We start from the raw sequence: 24,781 nt of genomic DNA, 5'->3' as shown, positions 1-24,781 counted from the left end.
GAAGTAAGTATTAATTTAGTTTGAGTACGGATTATATCCTTCGTTGATCATACTCATATGGAAGTGAGTATTTGATTCGTTTGAGGAGGAATTACATCTTTTGTTGATCGTACTAAATGTATCGGAAAGTTTTAACTAGTCGCAAATAGGATTATGTATATTTCTTTTTGATGTGCATAGGGATAAAGTAAATCAAATTATTCGTGATTGCATTTGAGATAGATGAGTAAATGTATAATGTGAATATATTAATATAAGTTGACTAACACGAATTGTGATCGCATGTTACCATTTATGATATCCATAAGAGCATATTAATCATTGCTATATTCCTGAATATTAACGAGGAATAAGTTGTGTGATTAATTCCTGTAACATATAATGAAGAATTCATGTAAAATAATTCAGGAAACTAAATTACAACTGCATACAATAGCGTTATTACAAAACTAAAACAAAATAAACTAAAATAAATGGATCAATCTGTAACATCAACAGATGGATAATGCAACTTAATTACTTTCATATAAATCATGGACCACAAAATGTCCAAATACATGAATCAATTGCATATAGTAACAATTACGAGAATAGTATAATTAACATTCAGAATTTGTTCCAATTAAATTTCAGTAAATCTAAATAAGAGATAAAATCTGTAGAACACATTTATTAACGTTAAATTAATATCGATTTTGTCATTATAATATATCTTTTTTTCATATATAGTAGGTTGACAAATTAATGAGGATACTTTTTGAGATTCAAAATTCAATTTTGTAAACTCACTTGACTTTACTCAAAAGCAAATCCTACGTAAGATATGGATAATCACTACGTACTTTGTCATTATCTTTTAATTTCTCATAATTTTTTTCTCATTCAATATCGTAAAATTACTCATTATACATCCTAAGAATAATTTTACAAAAAATAATCATCGATGGATTTATTGCATCTCTTATGGTGCCTGCACGGTGCAGATTTTGACATCTTAATTATGATTAGTATTTGTATTATCTTTTTACGACAGCTTCGCAATAATTATTGATTCTTTTCCTATTCCGTAAATACAGTAAAAAATACTGTAATTTGGACAGAGCCTTACTCATGATTTATTTGAATTGTTAAATACTAAGTGGATAGGGATAGGGGTGTAGTTATTACCATGAATGGCTTGATTTGTTCTACATTATGTGTACGTATGTGTGTATAAATACCCCCCTACACATCCTATGTTTCTTCATGTTTCAAACAATTGTCCAGGTAATTTCTTTCACATCAATGAAACTTGTTCGTGATTCTCTCTAGAGCACACAAATGTTTGAAGTTTTTCTTCAAACAAATCGTTTTGAAGAAGAGAAATTCATCCAAGAGTTGAGCAGGGCTTGTCACTCTATGATAGATAGATATTCTAAAATAGTAGATTGTATTTGGTACAAGTTTTGTTTAGGAGTATTCTAACACGTGTCCTTTTTCTTTTTTTATTTGTGTGATGAAATTGACAGGTGTTACAAAAAGTAAAAGTAATTACCAATTAAAATGTCGACCACCGCTTGGAAGCCACTACAATCTAGCATGACAAACTTTTCAGTTCGGGGCATGATGAACAAGCACCAAGGGAAGGATAAGGTGGTGGTGGTATTGGGTGCCACTGGCACAGGCAAATCGCGCCTGGCGATAGACTTGGCCACCCGTTTCGGGGCAGAGGTCATCAACTCGGACAAAATTCAGGTCTACAAGGGCCTTGAAATAGTAATCAATAAGGTGAGCAATGAGGAATGCCACGGCGTGCCGCACCATTTGCTCGGAATCATTGATCCCGAGGTGGATTTCACTGTACATGATTTTGTGCATCATGCATTGCTGGCTGCTGATGCCATCGTACAAAAGAATCGGTTGCCAATCATTGCTGGAGGGTCCAATTCCTTCATACGGGCACTTGTCACTGACAACATTGAGTTTTCCTCCAAATACGAGTGTTGCTTTCTCTGGATGGACGTGGCGATCCCGGTCTTGCACTCGTACGTGTCGAAAAGGTTTGATCAGATGGTGGATAGCGGGTTGGTGGAGGAGGGCAAGGCATTTTTTGACCCAAAAATTCGTGACTATGATTATGGGATTAGGCGTGCCATCGGGGTCCCCGAGATGGATGAATTCTTCAGGAGTGAGGGTCTAGTCGATGGTGAAACTAGGGCTAAGCTTCTTAAGGCAGCTATAGATGAAATTAAGATGATTACTTGCAAATTAGCTTGCCGTCAAGTTGAAAAGATCTTGAGGATGAGGGAGGAATTTGGGTGGCAGATCTACTGGTTAAACGCCACAGAGGTATTCCTTCGATGTGGTGGAGATGCCAATGATGCATGGGAGAAATTGGTGCTGGAGCCGAGTACGAACATGGTGGCTCGTTTCATTTGCAAAGAAAACATAGATCTGAAACCTACTGCATATGAACAATTAGTATGATCAATTACGTACATTCGTGTATATGAACTGTTAGTATGATCAGCAAAATTTTGAAGTTCTACTGATATACTGAGTTAAAATTCATGGCAGTACATTTAGTGTGAAAGCATTAATATTCAATGCTTTGATCAATGAAGTACATATGTAATCCAATTTATACAAATTTAAACTCATGTCTGTTCGATTGGCATTATCAACAAGAAATATATATAATCCTATTTGCGTCTAGTTAAACTTGCCGATTTACTTAGTACGATCAAAAAAAGAAGTAATCCTTACTCAAACTAAATTAATACTCACTTCCATATGAGTATGATCAACGAAGGACGTAATCCGTACTCAAACTAAATTAATACATACTTTAATATTATGCTTCTACATATGTATGAACAAAATTTATTATCTCTACTTATACCAATTAAACTAGTGTTCGAGCAGTTAGTGTGATTATTAAAATGTTAAATCCTACTTATTTGTATAGGTATAAAAATATAGTTTCTGTCTTGTAAATTATGAGGGGCTGTCATTTTTTGTCCTACAGAAGTTATGATAATTAGTTTTTACAAGACTAAAATTATAAAAATTATAGAATTAATAGAATTAAAATTACTAAAATAATTAGTGTTATCAATAAAATATAAGTAAAAATACTATGGGTGAGTAGGTGGATATATATGTACACATATATATCTGGAGTTCTTGAAGAAAGTTGAAAATTAAATCAAATTATTCGCGATTGCACTTGAGGTTGATGTATAAATTTGTAATACCGATATATTAGTATAAGATGATTAACACGAATTGTGATTGCATGTTAATTTTTGTGAAATCTATAAAAGTGTATTAATCATCGCTATATTCTTGAATATGAACGAGGAATAAGATTTGTGATTAGTTCTTGTAACATTTATCTAAGTTAATAAAACTCATATACGTACATTTATGGTGCTTCCATCAACGAAATATTTAGTCCTAGTTACCAAATTAAACTTTGTTTATAGAATTATTTGGAAATATAATCCTACTCATATCAATTTAAAGCACATGTCAGTATAATTAATATGATCAAGAATAGTTGCAAATTGTCTTAATTATAAATGTGAATATATTAATGATGTTTGTATCAATAAAGTATAATATAGTCTTGTGCGAACGTATTTATACCAAGTAAAAATTTCATGTCCGTGTATTTATTATGACCATCAAGTTAAAAATCGTGTACGTGCAATTACTGTGGTGTACCAAAGAACTTATTATGTTGGTCCAGTCTAAAACCAATGTCCGTACAATTAGTTTACAAGCATAATGTGATGCTTTTACTAACAAAATATATATGTACCTTCTTGCATATGAACAATTAGTATGATCAACGAAATTATGTAGTTCTACTTATATACTGAGTTAAAATTCATGGCGGTAGAATTAGTATGAAAGCAAGAATATTCAATGCTTTGATCAACGAAATATATATGTAATCCCATTTATACTAATTAAAACTCATGCCCGTGCGATTAGCATGATCTACAATAAATATATTTAATCCTATTTGCAGCTAGTTATAAGTTGCCGAAACATTTAGTACGATCAACAAAAGATGTAATCCCTACTTGTTATGATTTGTAGCCTAATGACTTATCAAAAGGCCGACATTGGCAGCCCAATTACCTGACCTACTTCGCGGCCCACAACCGACCCGGTAACCCGACCACTCCAATCTACCTACGTATATCACACCCCTAGCCCTAAATGTCAGTTTCCATCTTATTTGTTTTTTCTGCGCTGTCTAATCCTCTCCTCTCCGAATCCTCTCTGTGATTTTCTGCCTTCTGTTGTCCAAGAGCCATGGCCATTTTCATAAACCACTCTAATGGTTTAGGAAAGCCACCAAGGTTTTCCTTCTCTACCACTTCTTTTACCCCTTTAAATAGGGGATTCTCCCTTTCGGCTAAAACATGAATCAAGCTGTTTATCTCCTTCACCATTCGCCAAAGTTCTTTGTGAAATATTTACTAGGGGTCTCTATGACCGTGTGATACTGAGCTTTGAGTGATCAGAGTTGTGGTTCGGGTTCTTGGTTTGTGGAGTTACCGTGAGTCGGTTCATTGTGGAAACAGTGCCTTGTGACCGTATTCCTTTATCGAGATATTGGATCTAGCTGCTCTAAGCATGTTAATCAGTATACTGTTGATTTAATTATTTCATTATTTCTTTCATTTGTTATAATCATTTAAGTTGTATATTGGCCTGTAATAATCGTATGGTGTTTCGTACTCCAATTTTTGTAATAGTTGGATAGGATTTTCTGGTGATTTCCGCTCTATACTACTCAAACTAAATTTATACTCACTTCCATATGACTATGACCAACGAAGGAGGTAATCCATACTAAAAATAAATTTATACTTACTTCCATATGATGCTTCTACATTTGTATGAACAAAATTTATAATTTTGACAATTTTAGTAATTTATATTAACTGTTCAAACACTAGTTTAATTTGTATAAGTAGAGATAATAAATTTTGTTCGTACTTGTGTAGAAGCATCATATGGAAGTAAGTATTAATTTAGTTTCAGTACGGATTATATCCTTCGTCTATCATACTCATATGGAAGTGAGTATTAGATTCGTTTGAGTAGGAATTACATCTTTTGTTTATCGTACTAAATGTATCGGAAAGTTTTAACTAGTCGTAAATAGGATTATGTATATTTCTTTTTGATGTGCATAGGGATAAAGTAAATCAAATTATTCGTGATTGCATTTGAGATAGATGAATAAATGTATAATGTGAATATATTAATATAAGATGACTAACACGAATTGTGATCGCATGTTAACGTTTATGATATCCATAAAAGCATATTAAGCATTGCTACATTCCTGAATATTAACGAGGAATAAGTTGTGTGATTAATTCCTGTAACATATAATGAGGAATTCATGTAAAATAATTCAGGAAACTAATTTAGTACTGCATACAATAGCGTTATTACAAAACTAAAACAAAATAAACTAAAATAAATGGATCAATCAGTATCATCAACGGATGGATACTGCAACTAAATTACTTTCATATAAATCATGGACCACAAAATGTCCAAATACATGAATCAACTACATATAGTAACAATTACAAGAATAGTATAATTAACACTCAGAATTTGGTCCAATTAAATTTCAGTAAATCTAAAAAAGAGATAAAATCTGTAGAACACATTTATTAACGTTAAATTAATATCGATTTTGTCATTAAAATATATGTTTTTTTCATATATAGTAGGTTGACGAGTTAATGAGGATACTTTTTCAGATTCAAAATTCAATTTTGTAAACTCACTTGACTTTACTCAAAAGCAAATCCTACGTAGGATATGGATAATCACTAAGTACTTTGTCATTATCTTTTAATTTCTCATAATTTTTTTTCTCATTCACTATCGTAAAATTACTCATTGTACATCCCAAGAGTAATTTTTTACGAAAAATAATTATCGATGGATTTATTGCATCTCTTATGGTACCTGCACGGTGTAGATTTTGACATCTTAATTATGATTAGTATTTGTATTATATTTTTACGAAAGCTTCGCAATAATTAATGATTCTTTTCCTATTCCGTAAATACAGTAAAAAATACTGTAATTTGGACAGAGCCTTACTCATGATTTATTTGAATTGTTATATAGTAAGTGGATAGGGAAAGGGGTGTAGTTATTACCATGAATGGCTTGATTTGTTCTACATTATGTGTACGTATGTGTGTATAAATACCCCCCTACACATCCTATGTTTCTTCATGTTTCAAACAATTGTCCAGGTAATTTCTTTCACATCAATGAAACTTGTTCGTGATTGTCTCTAGAGCCCACAAATGTTTTAAGTTTTTATTCAAACAAATCGTTTTGTAGAAGAGAAATTAATCAAAGAGTTGAGAAGGGCTTGTCACTCTATGATAGATATTCTAAAATAAAAGATTGTATTTGGTACAAGTTTTGTTTTAGAGTATTCTAACACGTGTCTTTTTTTTTTTTATTTGTGTGATGAAATTGACAAGTGTTACAATAAGTAAAAGTAATTACCAATCAAAATGTCGATCTCCGCTTGGAAGCCAGCACAATCTAGCATGACAAACTTTTCAGTTCGGGGCATGATGAACAAGCACCAAGGGAAGGATAAGGTGGTGGTGCTATTGGGTGCCACTGGCACAGGCAAATCGCGCCTGGCGATAGACCTGGCCCCCCGTTTCGGGGCAGAGGTCATCAACTCGGACAAAATTCAGGTCTACAAGGGCCTTGACATAGTAACCAATAAGGTGAGCAATGAGGAATGCCGCGGCGTGCCGCACCATTTGCTCGGAATCATTGATCCCGAGGTGGATTTCATTATACATGATTTTGTGCATCATGCATTGCTGGCTGCTGATGCCATCGTACAAAAGAATCGGTTGCCAATCATTGCTGGAGGGTCCAATTCCTTCATACAGGCACTTGTCACTGACAACACTGAGTTTTCCTCCAAGTACGAGTGTTGCTTTCTCTGGATGGACGTGGCGATCCCGGTCTTGCATTCGTACGTGTCGAAAACGGTTGATCAGATGGTGGATAGCGGGTTGGTGGAGGAGGGCAAGGCATTTTTATACCCAAAAATTCGTAACTATGATTATGGGTTTAGGCGTGCCATCGGGGTCCCCGAGATGGATGAATTCTTTCGGAGTGAGGGTCTAGTCGATGGTGAAACTAGGGCTAAGCTTCTTAAGGCAGATATTGATGAAATTAAGATGAATACTTGCAAATTAGCTTGCCATCAAGTTGGAAAGATCTTGAGGATGAGGGAGGACTTTGGGTGGCAGATCTATCAGTTGAACGCCACAGAGGTACTCCTTCGATGTGATGGAGATGCCAATGAAGCATGGGAGAAATTGGTGCTGGAGCCGAGTACGAACATGGTGGCTCGTTTCATTTGCAAAGAAAACATAGATCTGAAACCTACTGCATATGAACAATTAGTATGATCAATTATGTACGTTCGTGCATATGAATAATTAGTATGATCAGCAAAATTTTGTAGTCCTACTGATATACTGAGTTAAAATTCATGGCAGTACATTTAGTGTGAAAGCATTAATATTCAATGCATGTGTAACAAAATACATATGTAATCCAATTTATACAAATTTAAACTCATGTCTGTTTGATTGGCATTATCAACAAGAAATATATATAATTCTATTTTCGTCTAGTTAAACTTGCCGATTCATTTGGTACGATCAACAAAAGAAGTAATTCCTACGCAAACTAAATTAATACTCACTTCCATATTAGTATGATCAACGAAGGATGTAATCCGTACTCAAACTAAATTAATACATACTTTAATATTATGCTTCTACATATGTACGAACAAAATTTATTATCTCTACTTATACCAATTGAACTACTGTTCGAGCAGTTAGTGTGATCATTAAAATGTTAAATCCTACTTATTTGTATAGGTATAAAAATACAGTTTCTGTCTTGTAATTTATGAGGGGGTGTCATTTTTTGTCCTTCAGAAGTTATGATAATTAGTTTTTACAAGACTAAAATTTATAAAAATTACAATAGAATTAAAATTACTAAAATAATTAGTGTTATCAATAAAATATAAGTAAAAATACTATGGGTGAGTAGGTGGATATATATGTACACATATATATCTGGAGTTCTTGAAGAAAGTAGAAAATTAAATCAAATTATTCGCGAATGCACTTGAGGTTGATGTATAAATTTGTAATACGGATATATTAGTATAAGATGACTAACACGAATTGTGATTGCATGTTAATTTTTATGATATCTATAAAGGCGTATTAATCATCGCTATATTCTTGAATATGAACGAGGAATAAGATTTGTGATTAAATCTTGTAACATTTATCTAAGTTAATAAAACTCATATACGTCCATTTATGGTGCTCCCATGAACGAAATACTTAGTCCTAGTTACCAAATTAACCTTTATTTATAGAATTTATAATCCTACTCATATCAATTCAAAGCTCATGTTAGTACAATTAATATCATCAAGAATAGTTGCAAATTGTCTTAATTATAAATGTGAATATATTAATGATGTTTGTATTAATAAAGTATAATATAGTCTTGTGCGAACGTATTTATACCAAGTAAAAATTCATGTTCCGTGTATTTATTATGACCATCAAGTGAAAAATCGTGTACGTGCAATTACTGTGGTGTACCAAAGAAGTTATTATGTTGGTCCAGTCTAAAACCAATGTCCGTACAATTAGTTTACAAGCATAATGTGATGCTTTTACTAACAAAATATATATGTACGTTCTTGCATATGAACAATTAGGCAACAAAATTATGTAGTTCTACTTATATACTGAGTTAAAATTCATAGCGGTAGAATTAGTATGAAAGCAAGAATATTCAATGCTTTGATCAACGAAATATATATGTAATCCCATTAATACTAATTAAAACTCATGCCCGTGTGATTAGCATGATCTACAATAAATATATTTAATCCTATTTGCAGCTAGTTAAAAGTTGCCGATACATTTTGTACGATCAACAAAAGATGTAATCCCTACTTGTTATAATTTGTAGCCTAATGACTTATTAAAAAGCCGACCTTGGCAGCCCAATTACCTGACCCACTTGGCAGCCCACAACCGACCCGGTAACCCGACACATCCAATCTACCTACTTATATCACATCCCTAGCCCTAAATCTCAGTTTCCCTCTTATTTGTTTTTTCTGCGCTGTCTTCTTCCTCTCCTCTCCGAATCCTCTTTGTGATTTTCTGCCTTCTGTTCTCCGAGAGCAATGGCCATTTTCATAAACCACTCTAATGGTTTAGGAAAGCCACCAAAGTTTTCCTTCTCTACCACTGCTTTCACCTCTTTAAATAAGGGATTCTCCCTTTCGGCTAAAACATGAATCATGCTGTTTTTTCCTTCACCATTCGCCAAAGTTTTTTGTGAAATATTTAGTAGGGGTCTCTATGACCGTGTGATACTGAGATCTGAGTGAGCGGAGTTGTGGTCGGGTTCTTGGTTTGTGGAGTTACCGTGAGTCGGTTCATTGTGGAAACAGTGCCTTGTGACCGTATTCCTTTATAGAGATATTGGATCTAGCTGCTCTAAGCATGTTAATCACTATACTGTTGATTTAATTATTTCATTATTTCTCTCATTTGTTATTATCATTTAAGTTGTATATTGGCCTGTAATAATCGTATGGTGTTTCGTACTCCAATTTTTGTAATAGTTGGATAGGATTTTCTGGTGATTTCCGCTTTATACTACTCAAACTAAGTTTATACTCACTTCCATATGAGTATGATCAACGAAGGAGGTAATGCATACCCAAAAAAAATATATACTTACTTCCATATGATGCTTCTACATATGTATGAATAAAATTTATAATTTTGACAATTTTAGTAATTTATATTAACTGTTGATACACTAGTTTAATATGTATAAGTAGAGATAATAAATTTTGTTCGTACATATGTAGAAGGATCATATGGAAGTAAGTATTAATTTAGTTTGAGTATTGATTATATCCTTCGTTGATCATACTCATATAGAAGGGAGTATTAGATTAGTTTGACTAGGGATTACATCTTTTGTTGATCATACTAAATGTATCGGCAAGTTTTAACTAGTCGCAAATAGGATTATGTATATTTGTTTTTGATGTGTATAGGGATAAAGTAAATCAAATTATTCGCGATTGCATTTGAGATAGATGAATAAATGTATAATGTGAATATATTAATATAAGATGACTAACACGATTTGTGATCGCATGTTAACGTTTATGATATCCATAAAAGCATATTAATCATTGCTATATTCCTGAATACTAACGAGGAATAAGTTGTGTGATTAATTCCTGTAACATATAATGAAGAATTCATGTAAAATAATTCAGGAAACTAATTTACTACTGCATACAATAGCGTTATTACAAAACTAAAACAAAATAAACTAAAATAAATGGATCAATCAGTATCATCAACGGATGGATAATGCAACTAAATTACTTTCATATAAAACATGGACCACAAAATGTCCAAATACATGAATCAATTGCATATAGTAACAATTACAAGAATAGTATAATCAACATTCAGAATTTGGTCCAATTAAATTTCAGTAAATCTAAATAAGAGATAAAATCTGTAGAACACATTTATTAACGTTAAATTAATATCGATTTTGTCATTATAATATATATTTTTTCATATATAGTAGGTTGACGAATTAATGAGGATACTTTTTCAGATTCAAAATTCATTTTGTAAACTCACTTGACTTTACTCAAAAGCAAATCCTACGTAAGATATGGATAATCACTGAGTACTTTGTCATTGTCTTTTAATTTCTCATAATTTTTTTCTCATTCAATATCGTAAAATTACGCATTATACATCCCAAGAATAATTTTTTACAAAAAATAACTATCGATGGATTTATTGCATCTCTTATGGTACCTGCACGGTGTAGATTTTGACATCTTAATTATGATTAGCATTTGTATTATCTTTTTACGACAGCTTCGCAATAATTAATGATTCTTTTCCTATTTCGTAAATACAGTAAAAAATAGTGTAATTTGGACAGAGCCTTACTCATGATTTATTTGAATTGTTATATAGTAAGTGGATAGGGATAGGGGTGTAGTTATTACCATGAATGGCTTGATTTGCTCTACATTGTGTGTACGTATGTATGTATAAGTACCCCCCTACACATCCTATGTTTCTTCACGTTTCAAACAATTGTCCAGGTAATTTCTTTCACATCAATGAAACTTGTTTGTGATTCTCTCTAGAGCCCACAATTATTTGAAATTTTTCTTCAAACAAATCGTTTTGAAGAAGAGAAATTAATCCAAGAGTTGAGAAGGGCTTGTCACTCTATGATAGATAGATATTCTAAAATAGTAGATCGTATTTGGTACAAGTTTTGTTTTAGAGTATCCTAACACGTGTCCTTTTTCTTTTTTTATTTGTGTGATGAAATTGACAGGTGTTACAAAAAGTAAAAGTAATTACCAATTAAAATGTCGATCTCCGCTTGGAAGCCAGCACAATCTAGCATGACAAACTTTTCAGTTCGGGGCATGATGAACAAGCACCAAGGGAAGGATAAGGTGGTGGTGGTATTGGGTGCCACTGGCACAGGCAAATCGTGTCTGGAGATAGACCTGGCCACCCGTTTCGGGGCAGAGGTCATCAACTCGGACAAAATTCAGGTCTACAAGGGCCTTGACATAGTAACCAATATGGTGAGCAATGAGGAATGTAGCGGCGTGCCGCACCATTTGCTCGGAACCATTGATCCCGAGGTGGATTTCACTGTACATGATTTTGTGCATCATGCATTGTTGCCTGCTGATGCCATCATACAAAAGAATCGGTTGCCAATCATTACTGGAGGGTCCAATTCCTTCATACAAGCACTTGTCATTAACAACACTGAGTTTTCCTCCAAGTACGAGTGTTGCTTTCTTTGGATGGACGTGGCGATCCCGGTCTTGCATTCATACGTGTCGAAAAGGGTTGATCAGATGGTGAATAGCGGGTTGGTGGAGGAGGGCAATGCCATTTTTGACCCAAAAATTCGTGACTATGATTATGGGATTAGGCGTGCCATCGGGGTCTCCGAGATGGATGAATTCTTCAGGAGTGAGGGTCTAGTCGATGGTGAAACTAGGGCTAAGCTTCTTAAGGCAACTATTAATGAAATTAAGATGAATACTTGCAAATTAGCTTGTCGTCAAGTTGAAAAGATCTTGAGGATGAGGTCGGAATTTGGGTGGCAGATTTATCGGTTGAACGCCACAGAGGTATACCTTCGATGTGGTGGAGATGCCAATGAAGCATGGGAGAAATTGGTGCTGGAGCCGAGTACGAACATGGTGGCACATTTCATTTGCAATGAAAACATAGATCCGACACCTACTGCGTATGAACAATTAGCATGATCAATTATATACGTTCGTGCATATGAACAATTAGTATGATCAGCAAAATTTTGTAGTCCTACTGATATACAGAGTTAAAATTCATGGCATTACATTTAGTGTGAAAGCATTAATATTCAATTCTTTGATCAAATGAAATACATATGTAATCCAATTTATACAAATTCAAACTCATGCCTCTTTGATTGGCATTATCAACATGAAATATATATAATCCTATTTGCGTCTAGTTAAACTTGCTGATTCATTTAATACGATCAACAAAAGAAGTAATCCCTACTCAAACTAAATTAATACTCACTTCCATATGAGTATGCTCAACGAAGGATGTAATCCGTACTCAAACTAAATTAATACATACTTTAATATTATGCTTCTACATATGTATGAACAAAATTTATTATCTCTACTTATACCAATTAAACTAGTGTTCGAGCAGTTAGTGTGATCATTAAAATGTTAAATCCTACTTATTTGTATAGGTATAAAAATACAGTTTCTGTCTTGTAATTTATGAGGGGATGTCATTTTTTGTCCTACAGAAGTTATGATAATTAGTTTTTTCAAGACTAAAATTATAAAAATTAAAAAATTAATAGAATTAAAATTACTAAAATAATTAGTGTTATCAATAAAATATAAGTAAAAATACTATGGGTGAGTAGGTGGATATATATGTACACATATATATCTGGAGTTCTTGAAGAAAGTTGAAAATTAAATCAAATTATTTGTTGTTGCACTTGAGGTTGATGTATAAATTTGTAATACGGATATATTAGTATAAGATGACTAACACGAATTGTGATTGCATGTTAATTTTTATGATATCTATAAAAGAGTATTAATCATCGCTATATTCTTGAATATGAACGAGGAATAAGATTTGTGATTAATTCTTGTAATATTTATCTAAGTTAATAAAACTCATATACGTACATTTATGGTTCTTCCATCAACGAAATACTTAGTCTTAGTTACCAAATTAAACTTTGTTTATAGAATTATTTTGAAATATAATCCTACTCATATCAATTCAAAGCTGATGTCAGTACAATTATTATGATCAAGAATAGTTGCAAATTGTCTTAATTATAAATGTGAATATATTAATGATGTTTGTATTAATAAAGTATAATATAGTCTTGTGCGAACGTATTTATACCAAGTAAAAATTCATGTTCCGTGTATTTATTATGACCATCAAGTGAATAATCGTGTATGTGCAATTACTGTGGTGTACCAAAGAAGTTATTATGTTGGTCCAGTCTAAAACCAATGTCCGTACAATTAGTTTACAAGCATAATGTGATGCTTTTACTAACAAAATATATATGTATCTTCTTGCATATGAACAATTAGGCAACAAAATTATGTAGTTCTACTTATATACTGAGTTAAAATTCATGGCGGTAGAATTAGTATGAAAGCAAGAATATTCAATGCTTTGATCAACGAAAAATATATGTAATCCCATTTATACTAATTAAAACTCATGCCCGTGTGATTAGCATGATCTACAATAAATATATTTAATCCTATTTGCGACTAGTTAAAAGTTGCTAATACATTTAGTACGATCCCTACTTGTTATAATTTGTAGCCTATTGACTTATTAAAAGGCCGACCTTGGCAGCCCAATTACCTGACCCACTTGGCGGCCCACAACCGACCCGGTAACCCGATCCATCCAATCTACCTACTTATATCACATCCCTAGCCCTAAATCTCAGTTTCCCTCTTACTTGTTTTTTCTGCTCTGTCTTCTTCCTCTCCTCTACGAATCCTCTCTGTGAATTTCTGCCTTCGGTTCTCCGAGAGCCATGGCCATTTTCATAAACCACTCTAATGGTTTAGGAAAGCAACCAAGGTTTTCCTTCTCTACCACTGTTTTCACCCCTTTAAATAGTGGATTCTCCCTTTCGGCTAAAACATGAATCAAGCTGTTTATCTCCTTCACCATTCGCCAAAGTACTTTCCGAAATATTTAGTAGGGGTCTCTATGACCGTGTGATACTGAGATCTGAGTGATCGGAGTTGTGGTCGGGTTCTTAGTTTGTGGAGTTACCGTGAGTCGGTTCATTGTGGAAATAGTGCCTTGTGACCGTATTCCTTTATCGAGATATTGGATCTAGCTGCTCTAAGCATGTTAATCACTATACTGTTGATTTAATTATTTCATTATTTCTTTCATTTGTTATTATCATTTAAGTTGTATATTGGCCTGTAATAATCGTTTGGTATTTCGTACTCCAATTTTTGTAATAGTTGGATAGGATTTTCTGGTGATTTCCGCTCTATACTACTCAATCTAAATTTATACCCACTTCCATATGTGTATGATCAACGAAGGAGATAATCCATACTCAAAATAAATTTATACTTACTTCCATATGATGCTTCTACATATGTATGGACAAAATTTATAATTTTGACAATTTTAGTAATTTATATTAACTGTTCAAACACTAGTTTAATTTGTATAAGTAGAGATAATAAATTTTGTTCGTACATATGTAGAAGCATCATATGGAAGTAAGTATTAATTTATTTTGAGTACGGATTATATCCTTCGTTGATAATACTCATATGGAAGGGAGTATTAGATTAGTTTGAGTAGGGATTACATCTTTTGTTGATCGTACTAAATGTATCGGCAAGTTTTAACTAGTCGCAAATAGGATTATGTATATTTCTTATTGATGTGCATAGGGATAAAGTAAATCAAATTATTCGCGATTGCATTTGAGAAAGATGAATAAATGTATAATGTGAATATATTAATATAAGATGACTAACACGAATTGTGATCGCATGTTAACGTTTATGCTATCCATAAAAGCATATTAAGCATTGATATATTCCTGAATATTAACGATGAATAAGTTGTGTGATTAATTCCTGTAACATATAATGAAGAATTCATGTAAAATAATTCAGGAAACTAATTTACTACTGCATACAATAGCGTTATTACAAAACTAAAACAAAATAAACTAAAATAAATGGATCAATTAGTATCATCAACGGATGGATACTGCAACTTAATTACTTTCGTATAAATCATGGACCACAAAATGTCCAAATACATGAATCAATTGCATATAGTAACAATTACAAGAATAGTATAATTAACATTCAGAATTTGCTGCAATTAAATTTCAGTAAATCTAAATAAGAGATAAAATCTGTAGAACACATGTATTAACGTTCAATTAATATCGATTTTGTCATTATAATATATATTCTTTCATATATAGTAGGTTGACGAATTAATGAGGATACTTTTTCAGATTCAAAATTCAATTTTGTAAACTCACTCGATTTTACTCAAAAGCAAATCCTACGTAAGATATGGATAATCACTAAGTACTTTGTCATTATCTTTTAATTTCTCATAATTTTTTTCTCATTCAATATCATAAAATTACTCATTATACCTCCCAAGAATAAGTTTTTACAAAAAATAATTATTGATGGATTTATTGCATCTCTTATGGTACCGGCACGGTGTAGATTTTGACATCTTAATTATGATTAGTATTTGTATTATGTTTTTACGGCAGCTTTGCAATAATTAATGATTCTTTTTCTGTTTCGTAAATACTGTAAAAAATACTGTAATTTGGACAGAGCCTTACTCATGATTTATTTGAATTGTTATATAGTAAGGTCATGTTTACTAATGAGAATTAGCAAGGATATCCGACATTATCGGGGTTTGCTCATCGTTTACTTGCGAAAGCCGTAGCCTGGTATACAAGCGCTAGGCCTTGTATTGCGGTTGATAAAACGCTAGATATATATCCGGGCTGCGGGGGTTGGATTAGAATCCTTGCCTGTTATCCCACTTTCATGCACCTTCGGAAATTATGTTTATATCCTGAAAATTACACTGGAAATGACCAAATTGCCCACTCCCACCTACCGATTTCAATTCTCTGTCAGTTTTCATTTCCCACCAACGACGTGTACCTCATTTTGAAACTTTCCTCTGGAAGAGTGCTTCGGCACCCACAATGTTTTTCCGTCGGCGAAGTCTGTAATCCCGTCCGTTCACTTGTATGTGGCTGAGACATTGTCTGTATATCTCTATTTTCATATTGAACTTGTTGGTCCTCCATTGTTTTTTCTTTTTCCGAAACGCATTTTCTGTTGTAAAGTCATTCATTTTTGTGTTATTCTTAACATTAGTTTTTTTTCTCTTTTTCCGGCAAAGCATCTGTCACGGAGTTGCCGACTAAGCTGTTCTCTCGACGATCTGACCTACTCTGTGAATATCTCTATGGTTGTCTTGGGATTACTACTGGATCTGATGGTGAGTACTTGTGAAACCCTTCTCCGCACCCCTACTAACATTTTCTTCGCAACTTTTATTAAGATGTGGTATGGTATGTACTTCACTCTTTCAAGTTTCGTAACACTACACCTTTGTGTCCTCTTATCGGCTCACTTCGGTGTCATCTTTTTGGCCTTCTATATTTCTGTACCTATTAACATTTTTGATGGATTTGCATGTCTCTTTTTGTTACCATTTTCGGGTTTACTTCATCGTCTACTCACACTTTAAAATTCTTTATGATGGAATTTTTATTTTCTGTAAAGTGGGACTTGGATAGATCCAGTTGGCACACCCTGTTTTCATTTCTTTACCTTCTTATCCAAAGTTTTGGAGGTGGATGCTTAATTTTTTCGTTCCTTACGATGAGGTTGTCGTCACTTTGACAGTTTCGAAAGAGTTACATTGGCTTTAATAATTGTACAAAAAATCATCGATGAGATTGTCGTCACTTTGACAGTATTCTCTTTCGTTACCAAATACCTTGCTGCTCCAACCGCTAGACGACGTCTACGTCGGGCAGAACCTACATCGTGAGTAGTAGGATCCCAGACCAGATACACCATCTTCATAGGCTGGTTTCCATTTTTGACGAGTCATGTCTGCGCAATCTCCGCGTGGACCGCAACGCGTTCGGACGCCTGTGCTATATGTTTCAGTTCTCAGGTAGTATGAACCCGACCAAAAACCTAAGTGTCGCCGAACAGGTAGCAATTTTCCTTAGCATTCTGTCCCACCACAAAAAGAACAGCGTCGTCAGGCATGATTTTATACGTTGCGGGCGCCCGATCCACAAACATTTTCACCGTGTCCTGAATTCAGTGATTAAGTTGTACAACGTCCTCTTAGCCAGGCCAACTCCAATTACGGACGAATGCGTTGACTCTCGGTGGAAATGGTTCAAGGTACTTCTTCATATATTAATTTCATTCGAACTGCACATAGGGTCTTTGTGCTTGTTTTACCGATCGGTAGATTCTGGTCCTTATATACCATTTGTGAATTACGATTTTATCACTACTTGTAGGGCTGTCTGGGGGCATTGGATGGGACTTTCATTAACGTACACGTACTTGAAGAGGAAAAGGGAAGGTACCGAAGCCGCAAGGGTCATGTTGCTGTCAATGTTCTCGGTGTTTGCAACCCAAACATGCAATTTATTTACATGCTTTCTGGCTGGGAGGGTAGTGCGGCTGATAGCCGCATACTACGTGATGCCGTCCACAGACCTGGTGGTCTTAGAATACCCTCAGGTTATAATTTCATCCACAACGCTTTCCTATTCCTCATGTATGCGTATATGATTATTTGGGTGCTAATTTTTTAAAAACATGGCATAATGTTGGTATATGCTTTCCCGGGGAATTACTACTTGTGTGACAATGGATACGCAAATGCCGAAGGCTTCTTGACTCCGTACAGAGGTGTGCGCTACCATCTACGAGACTGGGACATTGGAGTGCAGGACCACAGAACCATCAGGAGGTTTTCAATCTAAAGCACGCGTCAGCTCGTAACGTCATTGAGCGTACCTTTGGTTCGCTTAAAATGCGTTGGGGTATTTTAAGGAGTCACTCATTCTACTCCATCAAGGTCCAAACTCGGATTATATTGGCCTGCTGCTTATTGCATAACTTTCTAAGACAGGAAATGCCTGAGGACCGGTTGGAAGATGAGTTGCCTAACGTAGGAGTTGAAGAGACGGAAAACGACGGGGAAATAGTCTGGAATATAGAGCCCAATCCAACATGGAGCAATTGGAGGGATACACTGGCCACGTCCATGTACAACGAGTGGCGAAGCCACCGATGATGAGCCAATATTATACAATATTGACGACTGTCTTTGATTGCCTTCAGTCTATTGCATAGTCCTGCGAGTGAAAACAATTATTTAAATTTTCTTGTGTAATCAAGTCAGCGTAATGGCATTAGGTGTATCGACATTGGATACAGTTCTTCGTTGTGCCGTTCTATATCCTGTTTTTTCGTACAAGTTGCTTCGTTTTTCTCCTTACGTTGTTACTCGTTTACATAGAGTTCTTCAGAGTTTTCGCACTCGTCTGATTCGAAATTCATTTGTGTCATCTTGTACTGTTTTCATTAATTTCGGTTATTACTTTTACGTATCATGCTGTCTATCTAATCACATTTTTCTGCTTTATCTTTCATCAGAATATGGATGTGGGATCTGATGAAGGTAACAGGATTACGCACCGTCGTGGTGGGAATCCCGATAGGCCTATTGGGCGCCGAATGTGGACAATAATGGAGAAAGAATGCCTTATTGCAGCACTACAGAATTTGGTGGTAACCGGTAGGAAATGCGAGAATGGGTACAGGAATGGGTATCTGGGACAGTTGGAGGCCTACATTCTAAAGCATTTCCCACATTCCAATATTGAGGCCGAACCACACATCACTTCCAAACTACACGTCTGGAAAAAAAATTACTCCACACTGACCACCATGCTTACACGGTCTAATTTTGGTTGGTACAAGAACCGGAACATGGTAACGGTTGAAGATGATTCCGTCTGGGATGATTACGTGAAAGTATGCACCTAACTCGGTCGTTTGTGCACATTATTTAACATACTTTGTATTCTCTCTTTTAGTGACCTCCAATACTAACGCTTTTACAGATGGACCCATCCGCAAAGGGGATGAGGCATAAAACATGGCCTTTTTTTCCTTCTTGGAGGAAAATTTTAGGTCGGGATCGTGCTACTGTAAAACGAAGTGCCGATCCATTTAAGGACGCCAACGACGTCCAAGACGAGGAGATTGATGAAACCCATGAATGCAATGTGCGGGATGGCGGATGTAATGTCCGGGATGACGGATACATCATCGAACTAACACGGTACAACCATCCATTTCTATACTGACTAATTACATTTTAAAATTTAAGCAACGTAATAGATCAGTACAATCAAAATTCATCATGCGCAGCAATTGTATTCTAAAAAACATACAGATACCTACAACTGCTGATTTTGTCGAATTAAAATGTCTAAACTACTACAAACCTTAGTATAGGACAAAATGAGTGTTCACAGACTTCGGTATCAGTAAATGAAAATGGGTTACAACATTTTCCTTCTTCCTAATGAAGCGGCCATCGTCAGCCATCCGCCCTTCATCACCCACCGTCATTCGTCCTCCGAAGTTGTTGTCACATCTATAACCTCATTCCCACCTTCCACTTGCTCTATCCTGTGATGTGACCCAGATTGGTCTTCGCTTCCCTCATCGACGTCTTCATCTTTCGTTTCGTCAAATGCAGTTATCTCATCTCCACCGAATATCTCCTTCAACTCCCACCACCGCCTTTCGCCTTGGGAGCGGTATACCCTAGCGAATGGGGTGGCATAGTTTGCCGACGATGTTGGCCGACACTAGGAAATGTGACAATGTTATTACTATGGTAGTCCTGCGATAATGAAACAAAAATCGAAACTTGCAACACATACCTTGAAAATTCTCCAACACTCATCGTAGCTGCCACTTATTAGATTTGTGTTCTCGTCCCATGTGACACCTCGATCTGCAATCACTTTTCTGAACGTATCGTACCGCAACCTTGCGTGGCGAAGTTTTTTTTTATAAAAATGCATCGGCCATTCTCTTCCGACTAACCTGTTCACCTACCAGGCCGCGTAGGTCAAAGAAATCGTATTCGTCTGCCTCCGATCCGACTGGGGCCCACTAGCAAAAGCCTGGTAGGCCAGTGCGTCGATGAAAACGTTGTCAATCTTCCGCGTCCAATTTGAACTGAAGAAGTAACGGCTCTGGCCCGTACGCTCTCGCCTCGGCATTTTGTTCGCGATAATGGTGGTTCAAAGAGCTAGTAGTAATTTCTTCAAAATCCAACCACTTTATTCTTTACATAGGTCGGTGTTCCTCCATTTATTAGTATGGAAAGCACTACCATATTTACTATAGGTATGGCCCACTTTACTACATAAAAGAAACAATGCTGAGGAGTTATTACTAAGGAGCCGCCTCTACAAATTCTTTGCACAATGTGATTATGTGCATCGGTACTACGTGCAATTTTTGTGCATCAATGCGTCCGACATTTCATTCCAAATTTTGGAACGGCGGGTCCATACGTTGAAGATGGACGGACGGCTATATTAAAGTTTCATGAATTTGCCCCAATCATGCAATTAACATATAAAACAACACCGTATTCCATGCATGTTATACTTTCCAACTTCGACTCTTGCCATATTCATTGCACTCTCATTCCAAGTTCGTACAGACTAAACCTCCTTACCATATCTGCATAAACAAACGTTACAATGAGCGTTGGTTTTATTTATAAATAATCGTATATGAAACACTGCCCTCCATCTTCACTTGTCCTCAACACTAGGCATTGGCTGAATGACCTCTGGGTCCCCAATTAACTTGTATCCTCATGTATTCAATTTATTTTCAACTTTACTGCTTACACATAAAGTGATGTGCCACGTTGACGACCCATCACTCACCTCGCACAGAAGACCTGCTAAAGCTATAGCCGCTTGTGTTCACGCAAAGACTGTTCCAACATTACTCATTTGGCGTGTTGTATATAAGCTAATTGAGTACCTGACATGCGGGCAGCCTTAATGTTAAGGCTGCCCACACTTGGTTTCGGCATTAGTGAAAGCACGTATACGACAACAAAGAAGTCACCAATTCGATGTTCTCGTTTAAGTAATTTAAGTTTAGTACTCGTTAAAAAAAGAAAAGATGTTTTGACTTTTACTATTCGGTTTGTGCCAACTCAAATCAATGAGGAAGTGTTCAAATTCTATGAAAGCGTGAAGGGCGTGCATAACAGAAGAAGATAATGTTCTATATCCTTGTATTGTAGTTGCATATCATATGGTATGACATGAGATCTTGAGTGAAGCAGAGCAATTTGCAAGTCTCTGTCAAACAGAAGTATCAAAATGGATCATACATTACATATGATTTAAAAAGCAAGCGGTTACAGGCAAACGGGCTGAAATGCACACGAAAATGTAAAACAGCAACGAGTCCCCAACTCGCTCCATATCAGATTACACATAATGTTTTCAATTCATTTATGACAAATCCCAAAAAACGTAGAACTGACGAACATGCCGACCACAAACAAGCACTCGCTACAACCAGGTTCCCCCTTCAAATTTCGTCATCACTTGTCACCAACTCTATCACATTCGGCTCGACTCTTGATTTCTCCCCGAGGAAGAGCACATCTGGTTTGCTAACACTGGGGTCGTATGGAACAATATCCATTGAACTGCTTGGCAAAGGGGTGACTGCACTGCCATTGAAAATTTTCTCCAGCTGCTCCTACTTGGGTTCCCCGAAGTAGAAGTACGCCTTTGCGAAAGAATGCAGTACACCGATAAAAGTTGAAATAAAATTAGATGTCCGGGTAATTGCACAATGCTTATGACAAAGCAGCTGTTAAAACAATACCCGTATGAGACTCCTCCACCCGGCTATCCCGCCGGTCATTCTGTTGCTTTGTCGGTTCCAGGTTATGCTAGGCTCCTCGAGCACATGCCTAAAACTATCGTACCGCAGGCGCAGGATGTTCAGCCTGTCTCGGAAGAAATCCAACTTCCATGATCGACCAGTTAAGTACCGGATCCCCTGGGCAGCGGTGCACAATGAGCCGTAATCCGGGTTCCACGGGTCGGTATGGTCTCTGCCGCATAGAGCGTGATAGTACAAATAATTACAAAATATTTCATCGACCTCTTTCGTCCAGGTCTGAGTGTACAAGTACCGGTACTGAGCCATGGGGATTTTCCATTGAGGCATGGGGGACTCTCGCTATGCGCGAGTGTTGCTGGAGGTTGTGTGTTCAGAAATTTGGGCGGAGGGAAAGGCGTGGGAAGTAATGAATGACAGAAAATTGTGATGATTCGAGGGTATTTAGAGTAAGTGCTTACATGACTGTTCGGATACTTTTAGGCATGGAAGAGAGTGAGGCAATAATGGCTTGCCTTTTTGAGGACCGTCGTTTCATGTGTTCAGATGCATTGAAATCGAACCACTTAATTGAGTTTATTGGGGTAACCAGTATTACTCCTTCTGATTATTATGGGAAGGCAGTGCATTGGAAACAGGGTGGCGGTGCATTACATGAAGAATTATTCATTACATAATTGTAGTTGCAAACCAGGCGGCGCTCACGTAAAGTGTATTTGGACTGTGAAAACAGAGTATGTTTGGAAAAATCAACAATCATTCTTCAAGTTTGGAGGAGAAATATGAAATGTATCTGAACTTGTATTCATTCATATATTCAATGTTGCTATACAGAGTTCTTATGTACAGAGAGAAGAAGGCTACCAGAAGAACGACTCTGTAAACTAACCATAACAAACTAACAAAGAAAAGACGTGTTTATAACTAATAGAAGTGTTAAACTACAAAGAACGTTAATAGAACATAAAAAAAAACTTTAACTTAAAAAGGATGAACACGACAACATCTTCAAACTGCAGCTGCTTTGTTCTTGGTAAGACCGCAAGCAAAGGTAGGGCTGCAGTCATGCAGTGAACGTTCATCATCGTCCCACCAATATCCAGATATAGTGTTGAGGTATTGAGCTGAAGAAAGAAGCAATTTACTGAACTTTAATGGCATTCTCGTAGTGAAAGAAATCTCTATCATATTTATAGATGCAACGTACAGCTCCCTTTCAATACAAAACGAAGAAGAGGATGAACAGAAAATGTAACAGACTCTGACTAATGGAGCAAACCACTAATACACGTGATCAGCTACTAAACTAACAAAGACGTAATCAGAAAAGAAAGAAAAAAACGCAATATAAAAAACACTTGTGTTCTAGCTCCATAGAGAAGCAACACAAACAGCAGCAGCAGAGCCCTACACCTTATTTAGCTTGATGGAATCCAGATTTTGCAGTATTATTTCCAACATATAGAATCACCACAAATCAAACAAAACCAAAGGTGGATGGCTGGTGGATTGTACAAATTCATCATAAACAAATACAAAACCAGAAAATCAGTCACCTTTTTCGAGTTAAAGGGTAGAAAGAACTTAAATGCAATCTGCACACTAAAACATAACAGAGGGGTTTGGGTTAATGCATACAAAGATCAGGGAAGCACACAATGACCGTCGACACCACTACAACGAAAGAATATTAAGCGGCAAAAACAGAGTACCGAAAAGAATTAAAATACGCGTCAATATACCCAAAAATAATGTTTAACACCGGCCTACACACCGGAATACAAAGATAGCATCATTGTAGGCCAAACACGACAAAGAGTAGACAAAAATAAATAGTTCATTATCTGGCTCATAACCAGCTTTGATCCCCAACTATTCCACCTCTGATCGGGCGAAGCTACCCAAACTAAATGAATCAACGTCATCCATGTGTCAAGTCATAGGCGCAACTTCGGGTCCACTGAAAATATCTTGCAGCTCATCCCACTGCGGCTCGCCGAAGTGGTAGTAGGCCTTAGCAAATGGGGTTTCCTGCGAAAGGTTAAAGTTTTTGAAGCCGGAGTGTACAACTCAATAACAGACACAAATTTGGAGAAGCATATGGGAAAACTCTTACTCGTATGATCCGCCGCCAATGTTCCTTCGTACAGCACATCTTGTTCGACCGTCTGTTCCATCGTATGTTGGGTTCCTAAAGCAACTTACTGAAAGTTTCGTATCACAACCGCAGAAGGCTCAATCTGGATCTGAAAGAAAGATTCAGACCACACGCGACCGGCATACGCGTTCACAACCTTGGCAGAGAATGTGAAGGCATGGTTACCGGGCGGAAAGGGGTTGGGCTGTGGACTGCCCATGAGCACGTTGACTTGAAGAAAGACATAGAAGGCGTTGTCTACTCTCTTCGTCTAGGTAGGTGTGTAAAAGTACCGCGATTGACCCATGGGCTACTTGCGGCGAGGCATTTCGAGGGCTATAGAA

General features: G+C 36.0%; 3 pseudogenes; all 3 read left to right on the top strand.

Annotated features, from left to right (window-relative positions):
* Positions 1-1,542: 1,542 nt before the first annotated feature.
* LOC148789411 (adenylate isopentenyltransferase 5, chloroplastic pseudogene) lies at positions 1,543-2,466 on the top strand (annotated as a pseudogene).
* Positions 2,467-6,557: 4,091 nt separating this feature from the next.
* Positions 6,558-7,481, top strand: LOC148789410 (adenylate isopentenyltransferase 5, chloroplastic pseudogene; annotated as a pseudogene).
* A 4,073-nt stretch (positions 7,482-11,554) lies between these two features.
* Positions 11,555-12,478, top strand: LOC105180256 (adenylate isopentenyltransferase 5, chloroplastic pseudogene; annotated as a pseudogene).
* The last annotated feature ends 12,303 nt before the right edge of the window (positions 12,479-24,781 follow it).

Source organism: Sesamum indicum, linkage group LG1 (genome assembly GCF_026168435.1).
Source record: "Sesamum indicum cultivar Baizhima isolate 11 linkage group LG1, ASM2616843v1, whole genome shotgun sequence".
Classification (NCBI taxonomy): Eukaryota; Viridiplantae; Streptophyta; class Magnoliopsida; order Lamiales; family Pedaliaceae; genus Sesamum; species Sesamum indicum.
Note: the sequence above shows the minus strand (reverse complement) of the source record. Positions and strands in the feature narration are given on the sequence as shown.